The 13,001-nt window shown below is 39.3% G+C and overlaps 1 protein-coding gene across 1 annotated transcript in view; it reads left to right on the forward strand.

The window, feature by feature from the left end:
• Positions 1-13,001, forward strand: part of LOC110460339 (protein TANC2-like) — an 89,346-nt gene that overhangs the window by 10,249 nt on the left and 66,096 nt on the right. The window lies entirely within an intron of this gene.

Here is a 13,001-nt window from a genome sequence, read left to right on the forward strand (position 1 = left end):
TATCCTACCATGTGCCACTGAGCCTGGCCCCGGCGACTCAAGGACTGGTCAACTTTAATCAAGGGACAGTGAAAAGTCTCATTGATGTTAATAAGACATAACGGCTTTCAAAGCAAATACCTTACTCAAAGCACATCAACCTCTTATGTCTCAACAAATCTATAGCAGTTAACGGATATCAGATTGTCCCCATTTTGTAGTATTCATATTTGAAATTCTCCCTAACCATTGGTTAATCTTACCGGGCTTTATGGTACCAGCAGGGTGCGGCCTGATAGCTGGACGGATCTCCCTATCAGTCTCCTAGTACATTTTCTAGGGTTGTCAGTGAACTACACACAGCTGTCGGTATACACAGCAGCTAATATAGCATCAGGCTGTGGAAATGTTTATTACCCAGTTGAACCCCCTCTATTTATATGGGATATTAAACTTTATAATTTGTATTCCGTTCTATATCCTATGACTCCGTTTAAAGTTGTGTTGATGTCGTTAACATTTGTGTAATTCAGGGTTATAAAGTTTTAGCATGAGAACCATGATTATAATTAGCTATACATAATAGGTTATCACACATGTAGGAACAATGTAGGGTAAAACGTAATCATTGTGAACAAATACATCATATTTTATGTAATATTTGAAATAGTGATGAAACATTACTTAAATAAAAGTGTTATGATTACTGTCAGCCAAATGTTATACATACCGTGGTCGTATTCTACAGTACAGTCTAACTGGATTTAACACGAGGACAATGTAACTCTCTAAGATGGACATGTACCCTTGTTTCCACAGGTATACAATGGGTCTACGACGAGAAAGTTTGGGAATTCATAGGTCGGTTGTGGTTGTGTCATATTACGGACTTAGTCTAATTCCGTGGTCATGCGAAATTCTGTATTTTGCAAAAATAATGATAGAGATTTGAACATGTTTAGTATTATTTTAGCTTTGAGTTTTTGGTTTGGGCAGTGTAATACATAACTATAATCACTAGTCAAGAATTAAAAATATTCAATTAAAATAAGTTTGTTACAATCAGGATACCTAAAGCATAAAATATTGACGTGCGCATAAAGGTTACAGAGCTCACAACAAACGGAGTTTTGGGGGTGTCACACGATAGTTCCAGTTAATGTACTTATGTAAATACTATTTGTAAGTTAATGGTAAGGGGGTGTCACGTACGTTGGTCACGTGCGCTGATGACGGCCCTGAACAGTTTTGAGTAGATTACGCAAGATGACTTTCAGCTGTTCTCAACCCTCCGGCTTCAAAAACATTTTATGTAGTAATCTTGGAACTCTGAATGGGTTCTGTGTCCGTGTTTTCGTTTTGACATTTAAAAGATACATAAAGTTACATATATCCAACTACAGCCGACAATATAAATAATGTAGATTATTTGTATCCCACTACAGCCGACAATATAAATAATGTAGATTATTTGTATCCAACTACAGCCGACAATATAAATAATGTAGATTATTTGGACCGGAATGTTAACATCCTACTTGACAGAGGTTGAATGTGACCCACGTTAACGGTCAATACATTATAAAATCATTGGTAAGTGTATATTTGTTTGCTTTGATATGTCATAGATTGTTAAATATGTGTATTTCAAATAGACTGAATCAAAAATAAATGTTCAGCATTTTCTTAAGTTGCCCAGATGCTCTGCCCACCTTTTAGCATACCATTTTTCATAGTTTCCATTATGGCCCAATGTTCTGAGGGATTTAGTTAGATATTTTATTAGTAAATGATCATGACGATTATTCTGAATTTCATAAACAAGGACGCTGGGGGTAATTATCCTCAGCAAATCCTCTAACACTGTCTGCCACGAAGCCTTCACATGTACAGGTGGTCAGGTTTTGGCACTAGATATATGTAATCAATTATCAAGAAGAAGGGTTTTGATTGAAATTTGTTGATAAGGCTAAAACCCAAAAGTTGTATAACTTTGTTTGCCGTAAGTATATAAGGGGTGTTAATTACATACAAAATAGATAAAAAAAAATAAAGGGGTACCTGTTTACATGTGGTAATCCGAAGCTTTCATTTAAAGGCATTTAGAATCGGAGAAGAAAACATGTTTTGAGGAAGACTACGGGAGGGACATCAAGTATGGAAAGGAAATCAGCATAAATAATCAATTCTGTCTGAAAAAAGTTTGACATTGTTTGTCATGAATGGCTGTGGTTACTTCTGATTTTGTAAATGGTTATGCCGGCTTTACTCTGTATTTCACCTGAATTCTAACATGACTGTCCTTACATTGAGGTGACACTACTAGTATTGAGGTGGATCCTGGCGCTCTCCTTTACACTCTTGTTGTTTTTGGTTTATTCGTGTTTAGGGACGTGTGCAGGAACGTGTGTAGGGACGTTTAGAGAACTGAACATTCCAAGTGAGTTTTGCAAGATTGTGTCCCAGATTGTAAGAAGTCAGGATGGGAGTTCCTGATCTAGATACAGCATTAGAGGTACAATTACTAAGATGGAATTACATACCCCATGTTTTTCAGTTTTGGTCAGAGAGATTGGGTATCATTTTGAAGTGGGTATCATCAGTAGATAAAATGTGCCTATAGAGAATGCAGTCATCAGCAAAGAGACGAGTGTTAGAGTTAACTGACGATGGAGGGATTGTGTAGACTAGGAACAAGAGAGTTCCAAGCACTGAGCCTTAAGGAAGTGTTAGAGTTAACAGAGGAGGGAAGGTCGGTCATGTAGAACAAGAGAGGTCCAAGCACTGAGCCTTGAGGAAGTGTTAGAGTTAACAGAGGAGGGGAGGTCGGTCATGTAGAACAAGAGGGGTCCAAGCACTGAGCCTGGAGGAATATAGATTTAACAGAGGAGGATATGTCGGTCAAGTAGAACAAGAGAGGTTCAAGCACTGAGCCTTGAGGGAGTTTTAGAGTTAACAGAGGAGGATATGTCGGTCATGTAGAACAATAGAGGTCCAAGCACTGAGCCTTGAGGAAGTGTTAGAGTTAACAGAGGAGGGGAGGTCGGTCATGTAGAACAAGAGGGGTCCAAGCACTGAGCCTGGAGGAATATAGATTTAAAAGAGGAGGATATGTCGGTCAAGTAGAACAAGAGAGGTTCAAGCACTGAGCCTTGAGGGAGTTTTAGAGTTAACAGAGGAGGAAATGTCGGTCATGTAGAACAATAGAGGTCCAAGCACTGAGCCTTGAGGGAGTTTTAGAGTTAACAGAAGAGGGAAGGTCGGCCATGTAGCACAAGAGAAGTCCAAGCACTGATCCTTGAGGGAGTTTGAGAGTTAACAGTGGAGGAAATGTCGGTCAAGTAGAATAAAAGAAGTCCAAGCACTGAGCCTTGAGGGAGTTTTAGAGTTAACAGAGGAGGAAACGTCGGTCAAGTAGAATAAGAGAGGTCCAAGCACTGAGCCTTGAGGGAGTTTGAGAGTTAACAGAGGAGGATATGTCGGTCATGTAGAACAATAGAGGTCCAAGCACTGAGACTTGAGGGAGTTTTAGAGTTAACAGAGGAGGAAACGTCGGTCAAGTAGAATAAGAGAGGTCCAAGCACTGAGCCTTGAGGGAGTTTGAGAGTTAACAGTGGAGGATATGTCGGTCATGTAGAACAATAGAGGTCCAAGCACTGAGCCTTGTGGGAGTTTTAGAGTTAACAGAAGAGGGAAGGTCGGCCATGTAGCACAAGAGAAGTCCAAGCACTGATCCTTGAGGGAGTTTGAGAGTTAACAGTGGAGGATATGTCGGTCATGTAGAACAATAGAGGTCCAAGCACTGAGCCTTGTGGGAGTTTTAGAGTTAACAGAAGAGGGAAGGTCGGCCATGTAGCACAAGAGAAGTCCAAGCACTGATCCTTGAGGGAGTTTGAGAGTTAACAGTGGAGGATATGTCGGTCATGTAGAACAATAGAGGTCCAAGCACTGAGCCTTGAGGGAGTTCTAGAGTTAACAGAGGAGGATATGTCGGTCAAGCAGAATAAGAGAGGTCCAAGCACTGAGCTTTGAGGGAGTTTTAGAGTTAACAGAGGAGGATATGTTGGTCAAGTAGAATAAGAGAGGTCCAAGCACTGAGCCTTGAGGGAGTTCTAGAGTTAACAGAGGAGGATATGTCGGTCAAGGAGAATAAGAGAGGTCCAAGCACTGAGCCTTGAGGGAGCTTTAGAGTTAACAGAGGAGGATATGTCGGTCAAGCAGAATAAGAGAGGTCCAAGCACTGAGCTTTGAAGGAGTTTTAGAGTTAACAGAGGAGGATATGTCGGTCAAGTAGAACAAGAGAGGTCCAAGCACTGAGCATTGAGGGAGTTTTAGAGTTAACAGAGGAGGAAATGTCGATCATGTAGAACAATTGCTTATCATAACCGTCTAGTTTCTTGAGCTGTCGCTAATGAGGGACTTTTCGAATACTTTCAAAAAGTCGAAGCATATCTACTAGGTCAGTTTGGAACCCGCTGTGTATGTGTTCATGCATCTCATGACCGGGCAAGCAGCTGAAATTATGCTATGACAATCAACTAAGTCATCATAATTGATGATTTAGAATGTGGAAAACAACCATGCGTATTTGTTTGGGTTGGGCAGTGAATAGAGCACGTGTCTTTCTCCAAGAAAGCTGGGGTTCGATTTCATTATGAGATGTGAAAAGGTATCTAGTCACCTGCCTAACCACTCTTGGTTTTCTCCGAGATCTCTACCTGGTTTCTTCCACACTAAGACTCTCTACGCGCTTCTATTCGGGCAAACAAGGGTGATTAACATAAGTTGGAAATACTTATTTCATAGTTGTTGTAAAATGAAGTTTCAAATAAAGTTAGTGAAACAGGAATAATGAACCGCATTCACGTGCGTTGCATCAAACCTGACCAATCGCTAGGCTGATACCTGTCCTTTGAAGATTACAAAGAAAGACGCCCGACTTCAAAGCCTGTCAATTTTACCGTTACGTGACCGCGATATTCTAGCCACAAGGCGGTTCACACCGAGCCTTCAGTTTTGCTATGACATATTCCAGGGGTGTAGAGAGCGAAGATGCGTGCGTTGTAAATACCTGATAAGTGTTGTGTTTACGTTGACAATGCCATTCGTAGGTACATAAATTATAAGTTTATTCGTTCGTGGTATGCGAATATAAATGCAAGCCTTTCACAGGTAATTCTTTACCATGTTTGTCCATTTTGAGACTCAACTTCATGCTCCTAAATATGCGTAGGCAGGATTGTTTCAAGGGGAGTATTCAGCTACTACTGAACTATGCATGGCAGTTTGTAGTGGTGAAGAAGACAAGTGGGGTGAGTCGTGTGCCCGACCCTAAATGTTATCGGAAGCCTGTCGTCCCCCTGCAGTGTAATAGGGAAACCAAGAGGCTTTAGTAGCTAATCTTGGTAAACTGTCAGGCATCTTGGGAGTCATGTTTTCTTAGTCTGGTGGTCATCCTCGATATCCAGGGGTTACGCTCACTTTCGCTCTCCACACCTCTGGAATATGTCATTGTAAAATTGAAGGCACGAAGCTGGCTGTTTGATTGGTCTCAGGTAAAAAAAATGACCAATCGCTAAGCTGATACCTGTCCTTTTAAGATTACGAAGGAGAGACGCCCGACTTCAAAGCCTGTAAATTTTTACCGTTACGTGACCGCGAGATTCTTTTGATGTACATCAAAGGATCGAACTAGTCTTCTTGTCTCATCAACAAGGTGGCACACGCCGAGCCTTCAATTTTGCCAGATATTCCAGGGGTGTAGAGAGCGAAAGTGAGCGTAACCCCTGGATATCGAGGATGGGTCAGATGTAACTCGGGCTATGTGGAAAGGTCAGTTTTGGGACAGAGTGATGAAGGTCAGAGTAGCAGGTCAGAGAGTCCAACATTTTGTAAGTAATGGTTATACATGTACTGGCAGTGACTGTATCTTAGTGGGGCAGTAAAGGTACCAGCTAATTATGAGCGTTCCTTAATCCGGAGTAGAGTGAATACCAAAGATAAGGTGAGAGACCAGGGACTTTTAACAGCTAAGGCACTGGTAGCGCCTAAATGTCGACCATTTTATCTATCCACAAGTTGGGTCAGAAGGGAGATGACGAGTGAAAACACAGTGTTAGGTGGTCACTAGGTACATGCACAGGGACCTGAGAATTTGTTACAGCTATTTTTGGACCGTAACCAAGGTGTTCAGAGTAATTTTACATGTTTCATAGGTTTGGATCGACTTTCGGTAAACCTGCAAGCTCGTACATATAATCATTGGGGTTGACATTTTTTTTTTACCAAAAGGCGATCTAAACCAATAATCATGTAAAATTACTGTGAATACCTTGGTTTAGGTCCAAATATAGCTGTTACAAGTTATCAGGTCCCTGTTGGTACATTACATGGTTTTAAAAAGGAATCCGGTCAGGTACATGTCACATATACTATCAGGTGGGGAAAGAGGAAGGTAAAGGGCTTAGTGGAGGAATACCAAGGTAAAGGGCTTAGTGGAGGATTACCAAGGTAAAGGGCTTAGTGAAGGAATACCAAGGCAAAGGGCTTAGTGGAGGATAACCAAGGTAAAGGGCTTAGTGGAGGATTACCAAGGTAAAGGGCTTAGTGGAGGAATACCAAGGTAAATGGCTTAGTGGAGGAATACCAAGGTAAAGGGCTTAGTGGAGGATAACCAAGGTAAAGGGCTTAATGGAGGATTACCAAGGTAAAGGGCTTAGTGGAGGAATACCACGGTAAAGGGCTTAGTGGAGGAATACCAAGGTAAAGGGCTTAGTGGAGGAATATCAAGGTAAAGGGCTTAGTGGAGGATTACCAAGGTAAAGGGCTTAGTGGAGGAATACCAAGGTAAAGGGCATAGTGAAGGAATACCAAGGTAAAGGGCTTAGTGGAGGAATACCAAGATATCCTCTGGAGTCAAGGTGGAGATACTTGTCAAACTTGTGTAGTATACATACAATAGATATTGGACAGCATCGTCACGTACATTCCGCTCATCGTCACTTTTCCCCAACCTAAAACGTATAGATGCTAGAGAATGGTACTAATTGATCATTTACAGTCTTGCCAGGACAACATAGTCCCCCGTGATTGGAACTCTTTAGAGTCAAATATGTCCTTAAGGGATTCTGGGACACATCAAGACAATCAGGGAATACTACCGGGGAATACTATCAAATAGGGACAAAGACACATTCAATCTAATTAAAATCATCTGTTACATGGCTAACGTTGTTCAGGCGTAGTACGAATTTAAGAAGCCATGTAATATATGATTTTAATCAGATTGAGACACATTTTGCCATTCTCTAGGCTTTGAAGATATGATTGGTCAAAGGGAAGTAACTCCACCAAGGTTGACAAGGGTAGGTAATGGATAGCGATTTAAGAAACAAACATCAGTCAGGTAGAAAATTAATGACTTCAGTTAAAAAAACATATGTTACCCAAATTATATTAAACTTGTTCCATTGAAGTGGCAACTATATTTGTAGGGTCCGGAGGGGATCCAAACGGAGAAATTCATTGCAGTAGGCAGCAGTGAAAATTTAAGTCTAATTATCAATATCTAAACAAAGCCTTAGTCAAGAGGAGGACCAGGGCAGGAACGTGGGGTTAAAATGGGAAGGCCTTGATATATAATTGATAGCAGCAGCTGAATGTGTGTTTCTTGGAGCCAATCTATGTAAAGAAAATATGACAAATAGTTTTATTTGGTACAACATTGCATTGCTATACTGTAGGTATACTGTAGGTACTGTAGGTATACTGTAGGTATACCTACAGTATACCTACAGTATCTACAGTATACCTACAGAACCTACATTAAATACAGTATACCTACAGTAAAAAATTGCATTGCTATACTGTAGGTATACTATAGGTATACTGTAGGTACCGTAGGTATACTGTAGGTAGGGATACTGTAGGTACTGTAGATATACTGTAGGTATAGTAGATATACTGTAGGTACTGTGGGTACTGTAGGTATACTTTCTGTACTGTTGGTACTGTAGGTATACTTTAGGTATACTGTAGGTACTATAGGTATACTGTAGGTACCTACAGTATACCTCCCTACAGTATACCTACAACATTGCATTGCTATACTGTAGGTATGCTGTAGGTACTGTAGGTATACCGTAGGTACTGTAGGTATACAGTAGGTACTGTAGGTACCGTAGGTATACTGTAGGTAGGGATACTGTAGGTACTGTAGGGATAGTGTAGGTACTGTAGGCACTGTAGGTACTGTAGGCACTGTAGGTACTGTAGGAATACTGTAGGTACTGTACGTATACTGTAGGTACTGTGGGTATACTGTAGGTACTGTAGGTACTGTAGGTATACTGTAGGTAATGTAGGTATACTGTAGGTAGGTATACTGTAGGTACTGTAGGTATACTGTAGGTATACTGTAGGTACTGTAGGTATACTGTAGGTACTGTACATGGACAATACATGTTTTACCAGGATAACACATAGACTAGCTTATTTCCACTTTGCATGGCCCTTAACATGAAACATGATACTAACATTTTAACTATTTCATCATATTATAAGAAGTTTATACCTTGTCAACAGTTGTTGATGTCAATTTTAAACAAGTGGGGATGGTATGTGAAATACCAAACACTCAGACAAGTTGGACAAAATTTAAAAAAATATTTTTTATTGAATATGTTACTTATTATTATAAACATGTTTTTTTATGTAATGTTAACATGTATTTATCTATATTACTGCCACACTTTCTACTTTTTTTGAGAATAATTATAAAAAAAGATGACGACTTATGTTTTCACAAGGAATTGCTTTATAGACACTGGAATGAGCTGATGTAAATAATGTATGATGTTTCAGTCATATTTCATTTTGAAAATTTGATGAATTAAATGCTTTCATATTCTCAGCAATAAGTGTCAAAAGTTTTACGCCCACGATAGCATTACTTAGAAACAGCCTCCTGCTCAAGAGCTGAATGTTGAAATGTAGATGCACATTTTTACCGTAGGACCATGTTGAGCTTATGCCATACCGCAGCATCCGTAGAAGTAGATTTTGACTAAATTTGGTCTGGAGCATCCTTAGGCCAAGGGGACTCAATTTTGTATAAACGGTGGGTGTGGCCCCCTGGGGCAGAGGGGCAGGGCCAAATAATGGAAATAGAGGTAAAACTTTTAAAATCCTTCTTCTACCATAGGGATTAAGGGGTTTTCTCCTAATTTAATCTGAAGCTTCCTTGGGCCAAGGGGACTCAATTTTGTATAAACGGTGGGTGTGGCCACCTTTAGGAGCGGGCCGAATAGGGGAAATAGAGGTTAAACCTTAAAAATCCTTCTTCTACGGTAGGGATTAAGGGATTTTATGCTGATTTAGTCTGGAGCATCCTTGGGCCAAGAGGACTCAATTTTGTATAAACAGTGAGTGTGGCTCCCCTGGGGGCAGAGGAGTGGGGTCAAATATGGGAAATAGAGGTAAAACCTTTAAAATCCTTCTTCTACCATAGGTATGAAGGGATTTCATTCCAATTTAGTCTGGAGCATCCTTGGGCAAAAGGGACTCAATTTTGTATAAACAGCGAGTGTGGCCCCCCTTTGGACAGAGGGCCGGGCCAAATAGGGGAAATAGAGCAAATTCTTTTAAGATACATGTACGTCTTCAGCTTACTAAGATAAAAATCTTTCAGCCAAGATTTATAAGGTGACTCGACCCCCTTTTAGGGTCTCAGATGATGGAGAGGTTGACAATACAGGCCCATTCTTTTGTTCCCAATAATTATCAAAAAAAGTTCCTAGCAATATTCATTAAAGAAAATACACGTTTCACTCATACAAACCTTTGATTGTCGACAGCACTGGAATACTGCTCAGTAGTTTGGTTGAACATTTACTGACATATCATGATAATATGTACAGAAGTATTGTAATAGGACGAGGAATAGTGGTAAAGATAGTGCCGTCGCTGGGGCTCGAACCTGAGACCCCTTTGCTCTCCAGCCCAATGCTCTACCGCTAAGCTAAAGGGAAATTCCCTACATCTGACGCTTGTAAGGCAACCTAATTAATCCACATCTTTTACAGTATAAACAAAATGACTGTCATATTTAAGAAGTGGTATATCCATGTGACTTGCAAAATGATACATACTATGTACAGCAACTCTTCTTGAGTCATATTTTTACATTTTAATAATATATATGAAGTACTAGTGTTTCACTACAAACCAGGATAGAACACCTAGAATTAATGTTTATAACAATCACGGGTTCAGGTTTACCAAGTTACCTTGTAAAACAGCTAGGTCATCCATTGCTTGATTCCAACTAGTAAATTTACCACGTGACATTAAGTCGTGTGATTTTTAAACCCCCTGAGTAACCTCGCTGTTGCGATTGCCTTTGGTTTCATTGTGTGTGGTGTATCATGTGTTTCACATCTTCTGTAAACAATCATATTGATGATGGTAGGCTATTCAAATCACTCAGCATTATATCATGTCCTTAAAAATTTGTTGTTATCTTTATTTTATTTTAAATACTTGAGGGATCTTTCTCAAATTTAGTATGTAAGTTCCCTTTGGTCTTTAGTTGTGCACGTTTACTTTCAAGACTAATCAGATAAACAAAATGGTGGACAGATGGCCATCTTGAATATTGACAGTTTTGTTAGCGCTATTTCTCAGAAAGTTATCAGAGGGATCTTTCTCAAATTTTATATCCGTGTTCCTCTTGTTGACAATACCCCTGGCCCTAAATTCCCTAATGAGAATGTATCGCTCCTTGACAGCACCTCTCATTATGTAAGAATTACATATTTTGAGCATTTGAATATATAGTCATGCAATTTTTATACAGTAACATTTGCTGTAGTGGCAAATAACATGACTTTACAAGGTTGGAGTTAATGTACAATATTCTGGTTAAGGATTTCTAGCATGGGACTGGATGGTCATAGAACCTGTATGGAAATCAAAGAGCAAAGAAGGTAAAAGATCATCTTTTGTAGATCTGACAAAGATCCTTTCATGGTGGGCGCCGAGCTTCTTCTTGTTGAATTCTCCTCAGAAATCATTTGTCAGAATTTGATGGAACTTCATTGGTGGTAATCACCAGCCTGTACTGGAGATCAGAATCTGTCCTCAAGACGAGGCCGACCTCACGAAGGTCGACCCCAACAATGCTGAGGGGATCGGGCTACTAGTGGTCACAATGTAAAAAACCTGTGAATGACATCTCCTCTGAAATGAACAAGTGGATATTCACTGTGATAACTAAAAAGATATACTTGATGATGATGCTGGAAAGTTATACTCAAGAATGGACTGACCTCCCCAGGGGGTTGAGAGTCAGGGCCATATGAGGGTCTATAGTTGAAACAGTTTAATGCCATTTCCTCTGAAACTTATATATGGGTTTTCAACAACATTTCTTAAAATGATCCTTTGATGATGATAAAATTCTGCATAAATCATAGGCTTAGTGTGATAATATTTGGCCAGTAGCATGCTGGGATGAAGGGCTTCTAAGTTTGTTTGACTAACTTTCAATGTCACAACGGTCAGATTGGTGTTAAAATCTTTAAACAACTTCTATGAATAAAAATAGGATGTTGATGTTTGCAGAGAAAAATGCTGGGATGAAGGGCTATCAGGTTTGTTCAAATTATTTTTGAACAGAATTCAAAAGAAGAAAACTAAGAAGTTGCTTACCCTGGTAAGTTTTTCATCAACTTTGAACAGAATCTATAGACTACATGAATGCCAGGCATGAGATTTTGATCTTTTTACATGTTGCACCATCAGATTTCATGAAACATATGCTTATCAAAATGGAATGTACATGACATAGAGTTCCAGCCCTATTTGATGTTTGCTTCCAAAACTTTCTTGTAACATTTTACCAAGATTATGATTTTCTGATGTTATTTTTAGAGGCATTTATTAGCAGCACATAAACATAGAAACATAAAACACAAGTTTGATTAAAAAGACTCTTTATTGGTGTGTGGTCTGGCTAGGTTACACCATTATAGACAAAGATGGTAACAGATTCGACCCCAAGTTGAATTGTAATGGCTATGGTTTTGTGTAAATGATTTTTGTTAATTTTACTTATATCAACAAAATGACCTTTGTTTTGTAACCAGTGTCTAACAGTCTTTGTTTTTTATCTGCTTTCTTTGGTCCCATTGACTCTATATTCCTTTATAATCTTTATGTTTGATGGATTCAACTTTGTCAACTGCATGAATCTTGTTGAAACAAAGTGTTGATGATTTGGAAGTTCGTTCTATTTAGATTTTAAATGAACTTGCCCCATCAAGTAGTGATATGGTATTTAGTTAGTTTTCCTCATACTTAACTGTTTAACATTTAACGAACCTTCAGAGGATGTATCAAGTATTGACTATTTGTTTTATGTTGGAGCACAGGGACTCCGTTACAAATGTCTGAAATACACATATGCTATACTGATGTGTATTTCAGACATTTGCAAGGAACCCCTGTGGTTGGAGGGAAGTTGTATTGTCATTTGGTCCAGGTATATTTTTTAATTTAGAATGTTGTTGGTGGACAGCCTGTGTCTCCAGTGTACATGTGTACACCAATGACTTACCATCATGCCATTACCATTTGGTTGTCCTAACTCGTAAAGGTATTGACATACCAAGTTACAAAAATCAGGGTATAGCTATGTATGAATGCATGTGCTTGTGTGTGTGAGTGTGTGTGAGTGTGTGTGCATGTATGAATGAACATGTGTACGTATATGTGGGGGTGGCCTGGGGGGTTAAGGTGTGTGACAGTGGTTTGCCTGATTGCAGATTAGTGGGATATATATACACATTTGTAAACAGGTTAGCATGTACACAACTTTGTCACTGTTAGACGGAGAAACCACATTTACACACAAGTTTGTATACTTTAAAGTAGGCCCTGTTGATATATTTTTTTAAATACCTATAATAAAAAATTAAAGACATATGTGCATTTAGTGTAGATTAAGTGTAGATTAACATGTA

This window comes from Mizuhopecten yessoensis, unplaced genomic scaffold, assembly GCF_002113885.1.
Source record: "Mizuhopecten yessoensis strain PY_sf001 unplaced genomic scaffold, ASM211388v2 scaffold10359, whole genome shotgun sequence".
NCBI lineage: Eukaryota > Metazoa > Mollusca > Bivalvia > Pectinida > Pectinidae > Mizuhopecten > Mizuhopecten yessoensis.